The sequence below is a fragment of the Podarcis filfolensis genome (genome assembly GCF_964270895.1).
Source record: "Podarcis filfolensis genome assembly, chromosome: Z".
Lineage (NCBI taxonomy): Eukaryota > Metazoa > Chordata > Lepidosauria > Squamata > Lacertidae > Podarcis > Podarcis filfolensis.
In genome coordinates, this window is record NC_139617.1 from 45,310,927 (window position 1) to 45,330,508 (window position 19,582).

General features: G+C 42.5%; 1 long non-coding RNA gene across 1 annotated transcript in view; it reads right to left on the minus strand.

The window, feature by feature from the left end:
• Positions 1-274: 274 nt before the first annotated feature.
• LOC310754946 overlaps positions 275-19,582 on the minus strand; it is a 33,697-nt gene continuing 14,389 nt past the window's right edge. The window contains exons 4-5 of the long non-coding RNA XR_014544095.1: positions 3,325-3,527; positions 275-620 (exon numbers count right to left, since the gene is read on the minus strand). This is a non-coding gene — a long non-coding RNA (uncharacterized lncRNA). The remainder of the gene's footprint in view (positions 621-3,324; positions 3,528-19,582) is intronic.

A 19,582-nucleotide genomic window follows, 5' to 3' on the forward strand; every position in this document is an offset into this window, starting at 1 on the left:
AACTTTTGGAGGTTTTCTATGGAGGGAAAGAAAAAAAAAATATTCAAGACTCTTTAAAATAGAACCAAAATCCACTTTGGCCTTTATGTGTTAGCTCTATACCAAAGTTATGGTTTCCTTTCAGGGACAAACTACATATGACACTCAGCTACTCATGGTTTCTCACTCGCTGGATCATCACCTTGTCGCGGTGAGTGGGCTTGCACATTCCTATGACCCTTGTGAGCAAAGCCGCCGGGAGTCTCGTACTCCCAGCAGGGACACCCAAGGCGGTAAGGTCAAAGGGGAGGAGCTGGACAAAGATTGCACACGTACAAATGTGCAGAGCAGGGAAAATTGCACTGAAATGCTGATACATTTTCATATATAAATTTTCACAAACTGATGCAGAGATATGGAGATATGAACTTAGGACTGGAAAAATGAGAAACTGGGAGAATCCGGAATTGTTAAAGTCACTCACATATTCTCCAATTGCCATGGAACCGCCAGGACCTTCACCAAAACACTTAAGCCATCACAGCTTCTCACTTTGTCATGAAGAGTCCCGAATTCCCAACAGCAACCTCAACAAAACTCAAATCTTTCTCCACCTTTTCATTCATTTCTCCTTCCACCTCCTGGCCAGGGAAAAAGAAAATGACACTCAGAGCCCCAATTTCAGAAAGGGTAGGAATGATTGCTAGGTGGGACTGCCATGTTAAGAGGCAGCCCATCTTTGTCTTACCAGTTTTAAGGAAGACATAGAGTTGTGGAAGAGCCATTGAGCTCATGCTCTGCTTGTGAGTTTCCCAGAGGCATCCGATTGGCCACTGGGATGCTAAACTAGATGGGCCTGTTGCCTGATTCAGCAGGCTTCTTTTTATGTTCCTGTACAAATCATGAACTTCTGGAGCATGTAACCTGTATGACACAGTACCATGGCAACTAAATGAAACTTTATATGCTTTACATTTGTTTACTTGCACATTTATATCCCGTCTTTCAATGAGAATAACTATAAAATACATTGATATAGCTACAGGTAGACATCATAACAAAGTTAATATATGCATATGATACTATTTTATTCTCTTGCTAATTATCTTGTTTCAAATGTGCATTTTATATTTGACTTCCCATAGTAATTATTTCTTTTGAAAAGTTTAAGATAATTTTTGTCAACCTTGCTGCATTCAATGTGCATTCTGTAGCTGACCTTCTTTGTAATGTTTCGTTTCAAAATCTTTAAAATAATAATATAGTTCCCTGTTAATTACTTTGCTTTGAATGTGTACTTTAGTAATGTTTTATTACAGATTGCTTCACTTGATGTTTTAATGTAAGTTGTAAACTGCTTCGAGATTCCAGCCCTCCCCCCCTGAATATAAAGCGGTATAGAAATAAAACGAACAACAACGTTCAAAGCAAACCCACCAATAAAACAAGCACAGGTAAAACCAGCATTGCCAACACATGTGCACCAACTTATGCATCATAAATGCTTATACAGTGGTACCTCGGGTTAAGTACTTAATTCATTCCGGAGGTCCGTACTTAACCTGAAACTGTTCTTAACCTGAAGCACCACTTTAGCTAATGGGGCCTCCTGCTGCTGCCGCTGCACCGCAGCCGCACGATTTCTGTTCTCATCCTGAAGCAAAGTTCTTAACCCGAGGTACTACAGTGGTACCTCGCAAGACGAATGCCTCGGAAGACGAAAAACTCGCAAGGCGAAAGAGTTTTTCGTTTTTTGAGTTGCTTTGCAAAACGAATTTCCCTATGGGCTTGCTTCGCAAGACGAAAACGTCTTGCGAGTTTGTTTCCTTTTTCTTAAAACCGCTTGAAGAGGTGCAGTTGCGACTTGACCGTGCTTCGCAAGACGAAAAACTCACAAGACGGAAAGACTCGCAGAATGAATTAATTTCATCTTGCGAGGTACCACTGTATTTCTGGGTTAGCAGAGTCTGTAACCTGAAGCATATGTAACCTGAAGCGTATGTAACCCGAGGTACCAGTGTATTTAGTAAATATAACCATTTAGAAGATCTGCAACCTATTAAAAAAATTAACCGAATTGCAGGATTCTGGTAAGGTGTGGTTAAGTGATGAGGAAAGCTTAAATCCTTTCCCTCTTCTCTCCTAGGTTCAGCCGCGGTCTGTGGCCATGCAGCAAAGAATTAGAAGTAGATTCTCCCTCCCTGCTAACTTTGGGTACGTGAATCCACATAACTTTGGGTATGTGAACCTGAAGGGTGCACCCTGGCCCCGCTGTACAGCATTCGTGAAAGTGTACATGCCAAACCTAAGGCAGAAGAAAGAGGAAGGTGAAACTAGGTTAAAAAGCCTGGCGACCTGCCAACCCCTATTGTACGTGTGAGTCCAGTACGTCCTTTGCAGGGATAAACCAAATGAGGCTTCTTTTTCCAAAACAGTATGTGCATGGCAATTCACCTCCAATCTAGAGTGGCACCCCACCAACAGCAGCAGGGGGCAGGGGGAGAGGAAGATTTTATATATATATATATATATATATATATATATATATATATATATATATATATAGTTTAGGGACACAGGTGGCGCTGTGGGTTAAACCACAGAGCCTAGGGCTTGCTGATCAGAAGGTCGGCGGTTCGAATCCCTGCAACGGCGTGAGCTCCCGTTGTTCAGTCCCAGCTCCTGCCAACCTAGCAGTTCGAAAGCATAAAGTGCAAGTAAATAAATAGGTACCGCTCCGGCGGGAAGGTAAACGGCGTTTCCGTGCGCTGCTCTGGTTTGCCAGAAGCGGCTTAGTCATGCTGGCCACATGACCCGGAAGCTGTACGCTGGCTCCCTTGGCCAATAAAGCGAGATGAGCGCCGCAACCCCAGAGTCGGTCACGACTGGATCTAATGGTCAGGGGTCCCTTTACCTTTATATATATATTGTTTAAGAGGTAACTCTTCTCATGGTCCTTCTTTGGATTAGAAAGTGGGTGCAGCTGTCAAGGACATAGGGGGTGGGATAAATGCTTAGTTAGAACAACACACACACTTTCTGCCACCTTGGCCATCTGGCAACCACCCAAATCATATCCTAGACCTTGCTTGTGACTGATGCAGGAAAGCAGGAAAATGGAAGGTCTCCTTCATAGAAGGGAGGAAAACTTTTAAGAAGTTGGGAAGACAGATTTCTGAATGGGACTGATAGAAATAAATAACAAATATATTCCACATCTCCCTTCCTTCCTCTCCACCCCATGCCACCCCAATCCATTGCCCCAATCTGACGACTGAGCCTGAGTCCCCTGTCAGTGTCCACAAAAGCGCTGAAAGTTCACCGCATTGAATACATTGTCCTCACCTTCCTGCCTATTCATTTGACAAGTGCTGTCAGAAGAGGTTTCCATCCGTTTCCGAGGTCTGTGTAACGGGTTCATTATAGAAGTCAATGTGACAGGTGTGGGAAACAGGACAAGCACCTTTTTTCTTAACTGCTGAACTTATGTGACAAGAAATCAATCTTCCTCAATGGGGAGGAATATCGTCACGCAGCCCCCAAAGTCCCTGGAGAAACAGAAGAGACCAGAATGCTTTAACGGGGAAAAAACAAAACAAAAAAGTTTGGGTTAAGTTCAGTTTACTTCTGGCTGCAGCAGCCGCACACAGAAGGATCATGGGGTAGGGGTGGGGACCTGCCTCCCCACACAGAGAATCTTCCTTTGTAAGAAGAGAGGAACAAAAGCAGAGTATGTTGCTGGATCTGGCCAAAGGCACATCTAGTCCAACATTCTGTTCTCTCCATTGCCAACCAGATGCCCCAATGGGAATCCTGGAAGCAGGACATGAGTGCAACAGCGCTCTCTGCACATATAATTCCTAGCAAATTATATTCAGAGGCCTCTTACAGTGACTGATAGCTTTATCCTTAATTAATTTGTCTAACCCCCTTTTAAAGCCATCCAAGCTGGTGGCCAGCACTACTATGAATAGGCAAATCACATTTTTGCAAAGCATTATTCATAATACGATGCATTCTTATGTCATTTTCACTAATATATACATTTATAGGCTGACTTTAACCCAGTATATGCATTTCTGTACATATGATTTTACTGGAAAATTCAGGAAAGTGTGAGCAGGGGAAGCTTTACAATATCCATTTTGAGATAAGGTGACCAGAACTATGTACAATATTCCAAGGGCAGCCTTTCCATAAATTTGTAGAATGGAGGCACTACCCCAGGCTCTTAAATGGAGCCGAAGGCCTTTGTGCACTTCAAGGAGTGTTATCAGAGAACTCCTTTTCCCTGACTGGGCAGAGAAGGCACACTAGAAGGGGGAACAGGAGCTGCATGCCAGAAAAGGGGAATAGGATGAGTTTACTAAATTCACTAAATAAACTTGTTTCTAAGAACTGTCTGCTTATTCCCTCCTCCATCCCTATCCATTTCCCTTTCATGTAGTTTTTCTTGCAAGCCTCTTGGAGTGTATTTGCTACCTCCTCGCATAAGGTGCTCCCTGAGAATTCTGCCAGAGGATACCCAATGAGGTCTTTAGACCCATCAGCAAGTTAAAATACCGGCTACAAACGCAACGCGGCAGGGAGCTTCACATTTCAATAAGGCCATTACAATCTACTGGACAGCCATCCAATTGTTTATAACTAAAAATGACACTTTTTTATTGGGTCTAAGTAGCATCATAAAAACAATAAAATCAGCCCTGACATTTCTTCTCTCCCCCCACCTGTCTTAGCTTCTGACACCTTGACCTTCTGCATGCAGCAGCATGCTGCATGTTTCAAAAGCAAGGACCATTAAAGCGGGAGAAATTTGCTTCTGGAAATATTATTGAGGACTCCTGTAAAAGCTCAAGTCTGGTAAGAGTACGGGAAGTTGCCTTATTTTGAGCCAGTCCATTTGGACCAGCATTACCTGCACTTACTGGCAGTGGCTCTCCGTTCAGGTAGGGGTCTCTCTCAAGCCTACCTAGAGATGGCAGGTCTGAACCAGAGGTCATCTGCATGAAAAGCAGATGCTCTATCACTGAGCTTTGGCACTTCCCCAAAGACTGCTCTGAAACATGATTTATGCTTGAGAATGGTGAGTGACCCCCATCTTTTGTGTATAAAGGGATGGGGATAAGAAGTGTCTCCTAATCAAACCTAGTTTGCAACTTAGTCTGGATCTGGCAAACTATAATTTGCAATCATAGACTTTATAGAGTCTATGTTGTAGCGTACATAAATAGTTTCTTCCACTCTTTTGGCAGGTCTTGCCCTATAATACCTAGCAAAAAGGCTTCTGGTCTTTTAACAAAGCTTATCCTAAACATTTTTTTCATTTCATTATAAATCATTTCCCAATAGCTTTTGGCTACTTTACAGTTCCACCACATGTGATAAAACATGCCTTCTTTCCCTTTATACTTCCAACACTTATTGGAACTTGTTCTATACATTTTTGCCAATTTAACTGAAGTAATATGCCATCGATATATCATTTTCATATAATTCTCTTTCAAAATTATACAATCAGAAAATTTTAAATTCCCTTTCTATAATTTCCCCCAATCTTCCATTTGTATATTATGTCCTAAATATTGTGCCCATTTAATCATTACACATTTAACCTCTTCGTCTTTGGTTTCCCACTCTTAACAGTAAACTGTACATAATCTTCAATGTTTTAGTGTTATCATCTATAATTTCTCTTTGAAATCTGGATAAAGTATAACTGAATCCTTTCTTATTATATTTTTAAATACCTCATTTAATTGATAATACTACAGCCAATCATTTACATCTTCTCAAATCTCTTTGAGCGCTTTCAATTTTAATTTCCCTTCTGTTTCTATTAAAATGTCTCTATATGTAAACTATTTTTCTTTCCTGTTTATTGATTTTATTGATGTAGCTTCCAGTGTTGACAACCACCATGGAGTTTTTTCTTCCAATAAATCTTTATATCTTTCCCAAACTTTTAAAAGTGATCTCCTAATTATATGGTTATAAAATCCTTTATGTACTTTCACTTTATCATACCACAAATACACATGCCATCCAAATCTGTTATAATGTCCTTCAAATCTAACATATCCATATCGTCTAATTTGAAACATGCTAGGTCACTTATTAATGGCATTCATCTGTTACCACCTGATTTAGAATTAATTTTGCTTTTTGATCCGAATATATTGCTTGAATCCCTTTCCTAAAGTTTTCTCCAAAGCCCATTTCTTCCAGCACTTTTTTTCATAAATTCCCAAGAGACGTTATCAAAGGCTTTTTCAGCATCTATAAACATCAATGCTGCCTGTTTTTCATTTCTTACTTCCAGGTATTCTATTACATCCAGAACCAGAGCTTTCAAACAGGAAAACATAATAAGCTGCTTTATAAGAAGTGAAACTGTTGGCCCATCTAGCTAAGCATTGTTGACAATGACTGGCGGCAGCTCTCCAATTCTGGAATCAAATCATAGAAAAATTCCTAGTTAAATTGTAACTTGTGAGCTGTGCAACACAGGGTAAAGCGAATTTACAGATTAAAAAATGGAACATTAAACCACATCCCTAGCTAACAATGGATGGATCGGCTTATTTCTGTTTGATATGAGTTCCAAATGTGCTCCATTGAAGAACCATTTTGTCCCTTTTTTAAATGCACCCACTCACCCCACACACAAATCAGACAAATACATTTTTATATCCTGTGAACACTTGCCCCGAAGTATGCATTTTTGTAAGTTTATTAATACATTTCTCTGTACATGTTTTTCTGAACTGAAATTGCATCACAAAATTTGGATGTGCATCATCCAATTGATATGTGTGTGTGTTCCAGTCCACATGTGAGTCTGTGACCAGTGGATTTAAGTTAGTTCACTTCAAAATAATCTATATTTCATTAGGTATTTAGTTTTGTTTATAAACTATTCCTTATAAAATACTGATACTCTTATAAAATTCCTGATACTCTCATCTCTTCAGTGCCTCATCCATGGCTAGGGATGTTGGCCCACGTACTAAGTCTGAGTCACAGCTCAGACTCCAATTCTAATCTAAACTATATGTCTGTAACTACATTTTAAGCCTGCCTCAAGACAGCTACTGTGAAACTGAGTAATTTTTTCTTTACTCATAAGAAGACTGTTTTGTGTGATTTATTGTTTTAAAAGGGAGAAAGGGGGAAATAAATCCAGTCTGTGTTAAAGCATCCTGGATTACTTAAACAAAAGGCTAAAACTAGCTTATCACCAGCTTCCTTATTTTTGCTGCAAGGGGTGTACTCTGCTAAACTCAGAAATGTGAGTAAGGAAGGATAACATCTAACTAATATATCCTCTCCTAGTTTCTGTACATATCTTTACAATACGATAGCCATCGTCAAATATCCGAAGGGCTGTCTCTTGGAAGATGGAGCAAGCTAGTTTTCTGCTGCTCCAGAGGGGAGAACATGAACAGATGGATTCAAATTGCCAAGGAAAAAAAAACCCAAAATAAAAATTCCAACTAAACATTAGAAATAACTTTCTGACTGTAAGAGCTGTTTGACAGTAGAACAAACTACCTCAGAAGTTAGTGGGTTCTCTTACATTGGATGTTTTTAAGTAGATGTTGGATGGCCATCTGTCATGGATCCTTTAGGTATGATTCCTGTGCTACAGAGGTTGCAACTAGATTACCCTTGGGATAATCCTCTACAACTCTACAGTTCTATTATTCTAACAATAAAAACCTATACAAAGCAATTTATAATATAAAAAAATAAAAGAATTTCAAATTTTAAAATGATTTCAAATGCAATAGAGATACATAATGGGATAAAAACACATTCTTAAAAGACTTAAAATGCTGACCAAATGAGTTTCTTCTCCATCCCTTTCCCTAGTCATTTCTGATTGACAACATCTGTGATTAACAACCATGACCAGTTATTGCAAAACCATAATGATTATTGTCTGATATAGGATTACGGATTTTTGGGTTTCTCAGTGGGGCTGGAGCTGCTGGATTTAGGCCCTGGCACAAGGGGAAATAGTTAGAAACCCACCCTACACCCACATGTTACCCCCTTTCAATGCTTTTACAAAAGGAAAAATATGATGTTGATCTTATCAATATTTGCACGCTGTGCATCCAGCTGTTGTAAAAAAAAAAGAAAGAACACACACACAGAATGCACACACACACAGGAGCACAGCAAAAACAAACTAACAAAAAAAAGGTAAAATCAGCACACAGCACAGGATCTAAAACAATTTAAACCCAACAAAGCACCCAGGAATAGGGAATTTGGGGAAAGAAAATTGAAACGCTAGACAGATTGTGATTATAAGGCCCCCCAAAGCTTTCATCTTCATCTAGGTTTTACTTAGACCCATAGAAATTAATTACCACGATTAAGAGCTTATCCACACTTACACTTTGCCCCAGAGCTTTCCCCATGAAAACCCGCAATCTGCAGAAAACCCAATTTGCCATTTGCTCCAACTGAGCACTAAAGAGCAAGTTTGCACATGGGAAAGCTCTGGGGGCGAAAGAAGAAGAAAAAGCACTTGGGCATGGACCTTTAAGTTGTGGATAAGCCCTCACTTAGACCCATTATTTTCTATGGGTCTTCTCCAAGTAGAAGCTCGCTAAATACAACCCTGAATGTTTGCATTTTATTTTCACTATATAGCCATTTATGCACACACTTTACCACGGCGTGGGCATTTTTGAACACATTATGTAGTTGGAGACCCGCACTACAAATTTCAGAGAAGTTCAAATTTTGAAGGATGGCTGTTTTTTTGGAAAGTGGGAATTGGGTTAGTTCAATTTAAATGTGATGTGAGTTGTATCCCCACCCCCATTCCCTAGTAACCACCTCTGGCTTAGGTCCTTAGATGTTGGAGTATTGAGATTCTACCTATAGAGCTTCAACACAGCCTATAGTTTGGCCCTGAGCGAACAGCTATTGAGTAGCTGACAAGATGATTTTGCAGCATATAAAAACCTGCAGAGCCAGGACAGATCTGTAAGTACTGGGAGTTCTTTCCCTTGCAAATGAAGAAAAATACATACGCCATGTAAATTATGGCCGCTTACTACCCTCCGGTAATGTATATATTTAAAGATGCAACTCATATGTGTGTAAAGATGACCTAGGCTGCCTGAAATGTACGAGGAGACAAATCAGATAGATGCCTTTAAAGTAACCAGTTAATTTTCTTTCCTCCTCCTCCTCCTCCTCCCCCCCCCTCTCTCTTGGCAGTTTGAAAATATTGATGCTCTTTGCCTGAGCGATGGTGATAAATACGTTAAGGTTTCATTATTGGGAAGCCACTTGCAACATCATGGAACTATGGTGTCTAATACAGAATTCATGAGTCGTTCACTGCCTCTCGCATTAAACCACTTAGCACAGGTCACTTCAGCAAAGCTCATATATTTGCATTCTAACCAGGAGGCTGTCAGAGAAGCTGCATTTCAGAATACGCTCCCAAGATTTAAAGCAGCTTTCAGGTGCAAATCACACAGTTATTTTTGACATTGTAAAGTTACCATGAAGTGACTTCTACCCTCCTTCTCTCTTCATTCTTCTGAAGAGTCTCCGTCTTCCCCACCCCTTCCCTGGGTGAACTTTATTTTATTTTATGAAATCGAATTTATATACTGCTTCATCTTAAAAATGTTTATTATTTTATTTACTGCATTTATATCTTACCTTTCACTCCAAAGTACTCAAAGGTGATGCACTTCATCCTCCTCCTCCTGATTTAATCTCCACAACAACCCTGTGAGGTAGGTTAGGCTGAGAAAACACAGTGACTGGCCCAGGGACACCCAGTGAACTTCATGGCCTAGTAGGGATTTGAACCCTGGTCTCCTAGGACCTAATCCAACTCACTAGCCGCTATGCCAAACTGGCTCTCAAAAAAAGTAGTTTACATAGGGTTGCATCCAACTAAGTTCTACACGAGTAGTCTTATTGAAATCAATGGATCTAATTTAGAGATGGCCATTGTTTTCAAGGATCTGCTCTGAGTAGGGCCAGCACTGGATTGAACCCATCAAATATGAAATATCCATTAAAATTTTGGATGAAAGTTGGAAGTTAAAAGCAAATTGGTTTCTTGGGGGGAAAATATTGTTATAGGTTTGTAGGTGCCAAAGGCCTGGGTTCAGTAAACATAAGAATTTAATTAGTGTGTGTGTGTGTGTGTGTGTGTGTGTGTGTGTGTGTGTGTGTTAGAACTGGAAAATCACTAGGCTCATGTGTGTTTAAGATAGATCCATGTGTGTATTTGACCTGTGTACCAGAGGCATCTATTCCTTTAATTAGCCAGTGTGAAAGACTAATTAAGTTAGGCAAACTTCCCAAGTTGTGTATTAGACGCTTCTTAACCCCAGGAAATCAACATGAGTAAAAAAGGTAATGGCGTCAACCTAATTTCCTTTGAGATGAAGATGACCTTGGGATAATAATCTATTGGCACATCAAAGGAGTGATGCTTTGGCCTTCTCGGTAGTGGCGCCTGTCCTGTGGAACTCCCTCCCATCTGATGTCAAGGAAATAAACAACTACCTGACTTTTAGAAGACATCTGAAGGCAGCCCTGTTTTTAATGTTTGATGTTTTATCGTGTTTTTTATATTCTGTTGGGAGCCGCCCAGAGTGGCTGGGGAAACCCAGCCAGATGAGTGGGGTATAAATAATAAATAATAAGTTGTTGTTGTTATAGAAAAGGCAGAGAAATAAAAGCTTAGGAGGAAGTTGGGGGGTCAGAGAGAGACATGACCTTTTGCTGCTGGGCTGCAAAGCAGTGGTCATGAGAAGAATAGAAATCCCTTGGAAATTGATGCTCCATCTAGACTCAGGTTGTATATATGTGTAAATAAACCACATATTAAAAAGACACAACAGGCTCTACTGTGACTCATTGTCCAAAAGGAAATACTCAGAGATTGGGGTGGAGTGTAACAGTATAAATAAAATCCCCAGTTAAAATTTAATAAAATAACATGTTGGTTTTACATGTCTGGGTAAGCCTTTCCCAAACAAAAGTTTTTAGCAGTGCCAAAAATAGTAGGCAGAGTGCTCCAGAGCATAGTTGCTGCCACACTCAACATCCTTTCCTTCCAAGTGCAGAACAAACATTATGTGGCACTTGCAGTCGTCAGTAGGGCTCTGCATGGAACTCCCGATTTGACCTATGGCTCCAATTTGTGGCCCCAGGATCAGGCCAATTTACCCTGGGATAGCTTGGGGGCCACCCCCCCACATCCATCCCTGAAGCAACTTGGGGGTAAGGCTAAAGTTTTTCTTAGGGTTTTCAACCCTATTTTAACATACGTACAGCAATGAATGTTAGGGACGCGGGTGGCGCTGTGGGTAAAACCTCAGCGTCTAGGGCTTGCCGATCGCATGGTCGGCAGTTCGAATCCCCGTGGTGGGGTGAGCTCCCATCTTTCGATCCCAGCTCCTGCCCACCTAGCAGTTCGAAAGCACCCCTAAATGCAAGTAGATAAATAGGTACCGCTTATAGCGGGAAGGTAAACGGCGTTTCCGTGTGCTGCGCTGGTGCCGGCTCGCCAGAGCAGCTTCGTCACGCTGGCCACGTGGCCCTGAAGTGTCTCCGGACAGCGCTGGCCCCCGGCCTCTTAAGTGAGATGGGCGCACAACCCTAGAGTCGGACACGACAGGCCCGTACGGGCAGGGGTACCTTTACCTTTACCTTTACAGCAATGAAAGTTCTTTTAAAGGTTGGAATGCACCAGCACCATGCAGGATTGGACCCTCCTGTTGAGTGGAAGAATCCAGTTCTCCAAGGTGCTGCTCCTTCACGAGTGGCTTTCCTGCACACAAGGAAAACTGCTTGCGAAGGAGCAGCACCATGCAGGATCAGATCCTTCAAGGGGCAGGAAGAACTGGGAGGAGGAGAGACATGGTTCATGGTAGGAAGAAGCAGAGACCTGGTGGGAAGATAGCTTCTGTCAGGCCTGAGGAATTCTCTCCCTCCCCTCCCGATGGTTCCCCAACAGCACCGGCCCCTACGGAAGCCTCCCATTGCCAAACGTTGCTGCGTGCATTTCTCTTGTACCCTCAACAACCGTCGTATCCTAGGGGATGGAGGATCTTCTACACTGTCTATTGAAGTGTTCGCTGGCTGCTCTCTCCCTTCCCTTAATTCTCCTAACTCAGCATAGCTTGGCTGTTCACCCGTCTCTGTCTCATTATCTCCCTCATAGCTTGGCTACAATTCAATACTGTCTCCTTCCTTCCTGTCAGCTACAGGAGAAGTGAGTGGGGGTCAGATCCCCACCATGGCTCTACCTATTCATTCCAATCCCTGACAGCTTTCTACCTTCTCCAGTGAAGATGCAGCTGCCTGGTAGAGCTCTCCTTTTTGGAGTTTCTCAACCTTCTCCTCAGAGATGCAGGTGCCGCTGTGGGTTAAACCACAGAGCCTAGGACTTGCTGATCAGAAGGTCAGCGGTTCGAATCCCCACGATGGGGTCCCTGCTCCTACCAACCTAGCAGTTCAAAAGCACATCAAAGTGCAAGTAGATAAATAGGTACCGCTCCAGCGGGAAGGTAAACGGCGTTTCCGTGCGCTGCTCTGGTTCGCCAGAAGTGGCTTAGTCATGCTGGCCACATATGGGAGGTGGTGGGTTCTACTTCCATGGATGTTCTTAGTTTGGATGGCCATCTGCCAGGGATTCTTAGTTGTGATTCCTGAATTGCAGAGGGTTGAACTACATGGCCCTTGGTGTCCCTTCCAACTCTATGATTCTAGGGCTTAGGGCCCTCATACTTATGGGACCGCCTCTCCTGGTATGCCCCACAGAGGACCAAGGTCCACGAATAACCATAATTTAGTGGTCCTGGGCCCTAAGAAAGTCAAACTATCCTCCACCAGGGCCAGGGCCTTTTTAGTGATGGCTCCTACCTGGTGGAATGCTCTGTCCCTTAAGACTAGGGCCCTTCAGGATTTAACCTCCTTCCATCGGGCCTATAAGACAGAGCTATTCTGCCTGGCCTTTAATTTTAATTCAGCCTGATCTTTTATTTCCCTTCTCTTCCCTCCCCCTCCCCTTTTATGAACATTACCCACTCTGAGACCCCACAGCTAATTCTCCCCTGATCTCCTCGCTGGCCCAAGTAGGACTAATTCAGCCAGCTAGCTCTGGTGATTATCTAATGCTTATTAGATGGATTTCCCCTAAATTGATTTCTGAACTTAGAATTTTATTGTTATTCATGTTTTTATACTGTATTTTATGCTGCTTTTACAATTAAGTGTTTTAAATTTGTTGTTAGCCACCCTGAGCCCAGTTTTTGAACCGGGAAGGGCTGGGTATAAATAAAAATTTATTATTTATTATTATTATGAGGAGGAGGAAGGAGCAACCCAGTTCATCCCTCAAACAGGAGACTTGATGCCCCAACACTCTGCTGCTAGTTCTTAAATTAATGGCTGAGACAATCTCTATTGATCTTCTTAATCTGTTTGAATAATGAAGGTCCAGTTATCCCACCTGATCCTTAACGTTGAGATAATGTGTAGAAAAATCTTGTCAATTCCAGCACTGCAGGAGTGTTTTCCGCGACACAAATTGCTGCACCACAGCTTCCCAGCTTCCCGCAATCATCTTGCCAAAGGGATTTTGTATTCTCTGTTCTTTCATTTTTTCCCTCCCCGTTTTAATGAGAGGTTCCCCACCTTCCTCTCCTCCATTGTATTCAGGTATTGTAAATAATTGATCTTCAAGATTAAAGGCGCGGCTGTTCGAGCTGCTGAAGTTGGCTCTCAATATGTCTGGAATAAATCGAAGCCCACGAAGAGGACCCAGCGTGAAGCCTCTTCCATGGGGCCACTAAACCATCAATGAGGATTGGACATTTGTTTGAATACATTGTTTGCGTTTGTTATCATTTCCCCAGGAAAACTAATTAAGGAACTAATTGATTGTTTTGTTGCGCTGCTAATTAACTCCATATGGTGCACGTCTCCATGGAGATACAGTAAGAGTTATTGAAACTTTAGTGATTTAATGTGTCACTGCTGGGTTAAGGGACAAGTCTGTAAAGCTAACCATCCTTAGAGGGACAAGCTTTGGGGGAATTTTAAACTTCCCTCTCTGTTTTTTTTGCAGTGGATAGGGGTTTTTCCCCAACTGTAGTCAGCATTCTCAAACAAGGAGACTTCTTCAGCACTCCCTCATTCTGATCTTTGCCCCAGTTTTCCAGATTATGGGGGCATCTTTCCAAAGTAAATTTAATCACTAGGGATCCTCCACTGATTCATTTTAATATGATAGAATTGAATTTTATACAAATCATTGTGAGCAAATCATTGGCCTCAGCTTTCAACTCATTGTGTACATTTTGTGCCTCTCCACATTCCATCTCAATATTAAGATCATAAAATAAGAGCCCTGGTGGTTGACACTAAGGACCCATATAGTCCAGCATCCTGTTTTCAGAGTGGCAACCCAGTGCCCATGAAATGCCCACAGCAAGGCTCCGAGTGCAACAGCAACTCTCACCACCCATGATTCATAGCAAAGGCTCTGACAATGGGACTAGGACATAGCCATCGTGCCTACTAGCTGCAGACAGGTTTGCCCTCCCTAAATTTATCCGACACTATTTTAAAGCTGCCTGTCTGATCACAACTGTAATAAACAAAAATCTGCCCTGATTCCTTTATGGGGGACACACAAGAGCCCTTATAGAGTCCTTTGTAGGTTCTCCATCGGTCGGAGAAAATAACAGAGGCCAACCAGAGAATATTGAGAAGCAAAGCAGCTAGCAAGCCTGATCTTTATTGAACGGTTGCAACAGGGTGCTCCCCTCTCACGCAGGAAAGGAGGACCCAGAACCAAGGTGTGCCTGCCCTTATATAGGCATTTTAAATTATCAGCCCTGGAGCTCAAGATCACCCCTTCATACATCATACATACATCACAGAAGGGGTGTAATCCAAGACCACACCCCACAAACATCATACCTACATCACAGAAAAGGTGGTCTACAACAGAAATTTGAATGTTGTTGTTTTTCCTGTCTGCCAGTTTATCTGATAATGCCTTATCTGATTGCCTTTCCTGGTAGTCTGGCCATTCCTTTGAGATGGTGATTACCCAATTCCTGAGACAATGGGAAGGTTCCCTCACCCCCTCCCTCCACGCAGAGAAAGACTTGGTCAGCTTGGGAGTCAAAATGGTTTCAGGACTGTTTTCCTGTGCTGCTTCAGACATGTGGTTTGTTTGTTTATTATTTATTTATTTATTTATTTATGTGTTTGCTTGGTACATTTATTACATATCTAAGACCTTTTTTTATTATTTCATCACTATATATGGTGGCAATGAGTTCCGTAGCGTATCTACATGTTATGTGAAGAAGTCCTTCCATTTGCTGATTCTGAGCCTCCCACCCTTCAGCCCTGCTAGGTGATACCATTTTCTAGTATTAGAGAAGGGGAGAAAAACTTTTCTCTTTCCACTTTTCTCCACATCACAATTCAGGACACAGAGAAAGGCTGTCCGGCTTATGGGGTCTCCAGATGCATCTGATTGGCTATTGTGGGAAACAGGATGCTGGACTAGCTAACCTGATTCACCAGGGCTCTCTCCACCTTGCTAATGTGCATTGCAATAAAGCAGTATTTTAAAATATATGTATATATATTATTAAAGATGTTCTTTGATGCGAATGTATGTCAGGGAAAGTGCACCCTTGACTCCTACTCCCATCAGCCTCAGAGTCATGCTCCTGCAATCAGATTCTTCTTCTTAGGGGATGAAATCAAGGACTTCTCCCTTGGATTGTGAGAATAAGACAGGAGAAATCAATCAGAATGCAGAAACACTCCAGAGCTCAGAAGGATCTGTACTTTTTCCTCCTGGGGGTACTCAAGGGTACGAAGTACTGGCACCTTTTATTCCTAGAAGAACGGCGCTGGTTAAAAGTGTGGCACTTAACTGTAAGAACTTCACGCTAAGTACCAGCAGCAGCTTTCTAGAAGAAAAACACTGGAAGGATCATTTTGCTCAAGCAAGTCTGAGCTTGAAAAGGAAGCCATTTCTGCTCCTTCCTAACCCCCCCGCCCAAAAAAACCCCCAGGACCTAGGTGAACAGAGTCAGTCCCAAAGGTTTTTCACTATGAAGACTGCCACTTGCAGTTTGATGATTCACCACAAAAGGGCAGCCTCACATAAATGAGTCCGCAATTCCTGACACTGCCTGAACCTTGAGGGACCCTTCTCAGATTTGCCTCTCCCCACCTGCAGTTAGGCAGGTGTTCACTTCAGAGGTGGTCTTTTTAGTCTTTTTAGTCATAGTGGGGTGCTGTTCCAGAGGGCAGCACCGACTCTGGTGTCACTTAGCAGCAGATGAATACCTTTTAAATTTTGTCTCAACCTGGTATCTGCAAGCTTGCTATAGGTTTTATCATCTGTTTTGCTGAATTTTATGGTTGGTTTTCCAAATACTGATTTTGATTGATTTTCTTTATTTGATTGGCGGTTCGAATCCCCGCAACGGGGTGAGCTCCCGTTGTTCGGTCCCTGCTCCTGTCCACCTAGCAGTTCAAAAGCACGTCAAAGTGCAAGTAGATAAATAGGCACCGCTCCGGCAAGAAGGTAAACGGTGTTTCCGTGCACTGCTCTGGTTCGCTAGAAGCAGCTTAGTCGTGCTGGCCTCATGACCCGGAAGCTGTACGCCGGCTCCCTCAGCCGGTAAAGCGAGATGAGCACCGCAACCCCAGAGTCGTCCGCGACTGGACCTAATGGTCAGGGGTCCCTTTACCTTTACTTTTAGGAGCATAGGAAGATGCCTTATGCTAAGTCAACCCATTGGTCCACCTAGCTATGTGTTATCTACATCTCAGGTTATGGCCCTTCCATGGCTTTTGTAGTGGTTATTTCATGGGAGTTTGGGACATATCTAGGCATCTGTGAAAATTGTGCATTTTCTTTATGGTTGTGACCTCACCTGAACCAGCTGAACAAGCTGAACCCTATTATCACCAATGCCTGTCATGCTTTCTGGTGATATCTCTGCACTTGTCATACCTCAAAAGGCTGTGAAGGACTCTGGCTTGGTGACAGAGCAACTGCTTTGCATGCAGAAGTTCCCATGATCCATTTACAGATCGGTCTGGGAGAGACCCCCCACTCCAAAGCTGGAGAGCCACTGCCAGTCAGTGTAGACAATACTAAGCTAGAAAAAACAGTGGCCTGAATCAGTATGAGGCAGATCAGTATGTTTGTATGTGGAAGGCACCTGTGGCAATTTGTACACCAGACAGCACAGATTGCTATCCCTCCATGGACCTTCTTACCGTGTGGATTCCACTCCTCCAACCATGGTGACAGTTTAGCCATCATACCATACATAGTGATGGCAGTCAGTGTTTGTTGTCTGACCAAAAAAAAGATTGTATTGGGTCAAAAGAATGACTCAACCAGTCCAGCATCTTGTTCTCTCAGACTACAACCAGATGGAAATGATGGAGCTATAAAAGGATCAATGGTGATAGGGTCAACATGCACTGAGTTTCAAGCAGATGGAGCAATCACATGACCAGTGGGATATATGATGAACTCTGTATGATTCCATGTCACTTAAACCATTGACCAACTTGTGTAGTATAGCGCCAATATGGTGTAATGGTTAAAGTGCAGGATTAGGACTTGGGAGACCAGTCTTGAAATCCCCACTCAGCTATGAAACCTTGGTGTTGGATATTTAAACTGCAGTCAAAACCAACAACCTCTTCATGGATCACTGCCTTGCCGTGGCAAAGGGACTTGAATTACTCAGAGAAGCTATGAGCTATGCTGTGCAGGGCCACCCAAGATAGACAGGTCATAGTGGAGAGTTTTGACCAAACGTGATCCACCTGGAGCAGGAACCGGCAAGCCACTCCAGTATCCCTGCCAAGAAAACTCCATGGACAAAGACAGCAGGCATATAAAAGTTAAGACGCTCTAAGATGAGCCCCTCACATTGGAAGGAGTCCAATATGCTACTGAGGAAGAGCGGAGGACAAGTACAAGGAGATTCAGAGTTGATGAAGCGGCTGGGCCAAAGCCGAAAGGACGCTCAGTTGTGGACATGCCTGGAAGCAAAAGGAAAGTCCAATGCTGTAAAGAAAAATATTGCATAGGAACCTGGAATGTAAGAACCATGAACCTTGGTAAGTTGGATGTGGTCAAAAACAAGATGGCAAGAATAAATATTGACATCCTGGGCATCAGTGAACTAAAATGGACGGGAATGGGTGAATTCAGTTTGGATGACCATCATATTTACTACTGTCGGCAAGAATCCCGTAAAAGAAATGGAGTGGCCCTCATAGTCAACAAAAGAGTGGCGAAAGCTGTACTGGGATGCAATCTCAAAAATGATAGAATGATCTCGATACGAATCCAAGGCAGACCTTTTAACATCACAGTAATCCAATTTTATGCACCAACCACTGGTGCTGAAGAAACTGAAATTGACCAATTCTATGAAGACTTGCAACACCTAATAGAAATGACACCAAAGATGGATGTTCTTCTTATTATAAGGGATTGGAATGCTAAAGTAGGGAGTCAAGAGATAAAAGGAACAACTGGCAAGTTTGGCCTCGGAGTTCAAAATGAAGCAGGGCAAAGGCTAATAGAGTTCTGCCAAGAGAACAAGCTGGTCATCACAAACACTCTTCCAACAACACGAGAGACGACTCTACACATGGACATCACCAGATGGGCAGCATCAAAATCAGATTGATTATATTCTCTGAAGCCAAAGATGGAGAAGCTCTATACAGTCAGCGGGAGGCAGTGGAAGACAGGATGGCCTGGCGTGCTCTGGTCCATGGGGTCACGAAGAGTCGGACACAACTAAACGACTAAACAACAACAACAACAACAAAACCAACAATTCATGTTTTGCTAGAAAGGCACATGATAGGAGCTGAAGCTCAGTTTTCCTATAAATTTTCTAGAGAGAACTCTGTGAGAGACACACCCACTGTGCCCTGACAAGGGGAGCGTATATATATTCTCTGTTTGAATTTTTTTTTTTTTTTAAAGTCCCGGTGAAGATTCTTCAGCCTTTTAGTTTGCATTTCTCCTAAATATGCACCTTGTTGTATGCAGTTCTTCCCAATGCCCCTAATATAAAGCATTTTTTGTATGTAGCTTCACTAACTTATGCATCTTTATACATACTTTCTCCTAGTATGTTCATTTTGTACGTTTTTAGGAGGGAGAACTGCTTCTGTGAAATTCAGAGGAGTGTGGATTTCAAAGGGTAGCTGCATCTTGTTTCACGTATTGTTTCAGGAAGCACTAATCAAGTGGTTTTGCATTAAAATACAAACCAAACCAAATTCCTTTCCATTCCCTATTTGCCACCAATCTAGTTTGTGCTCAGAGTGGCTCATAATGGATAAGCAGATAAGTAAGTAAGCACATGAAGCTGTGAGAGAGGAAATATCTGCTTGATCCTCCGCTATTAACAGTACTGGGCCCTTACTGCATAAGCAGAAAGTGGCCATTTTGCCATGTCCAATTCACAATGAAGCACTGATGTATTTTACACTCAGGCCTGCTGATTGCTTCCCTCCTCCC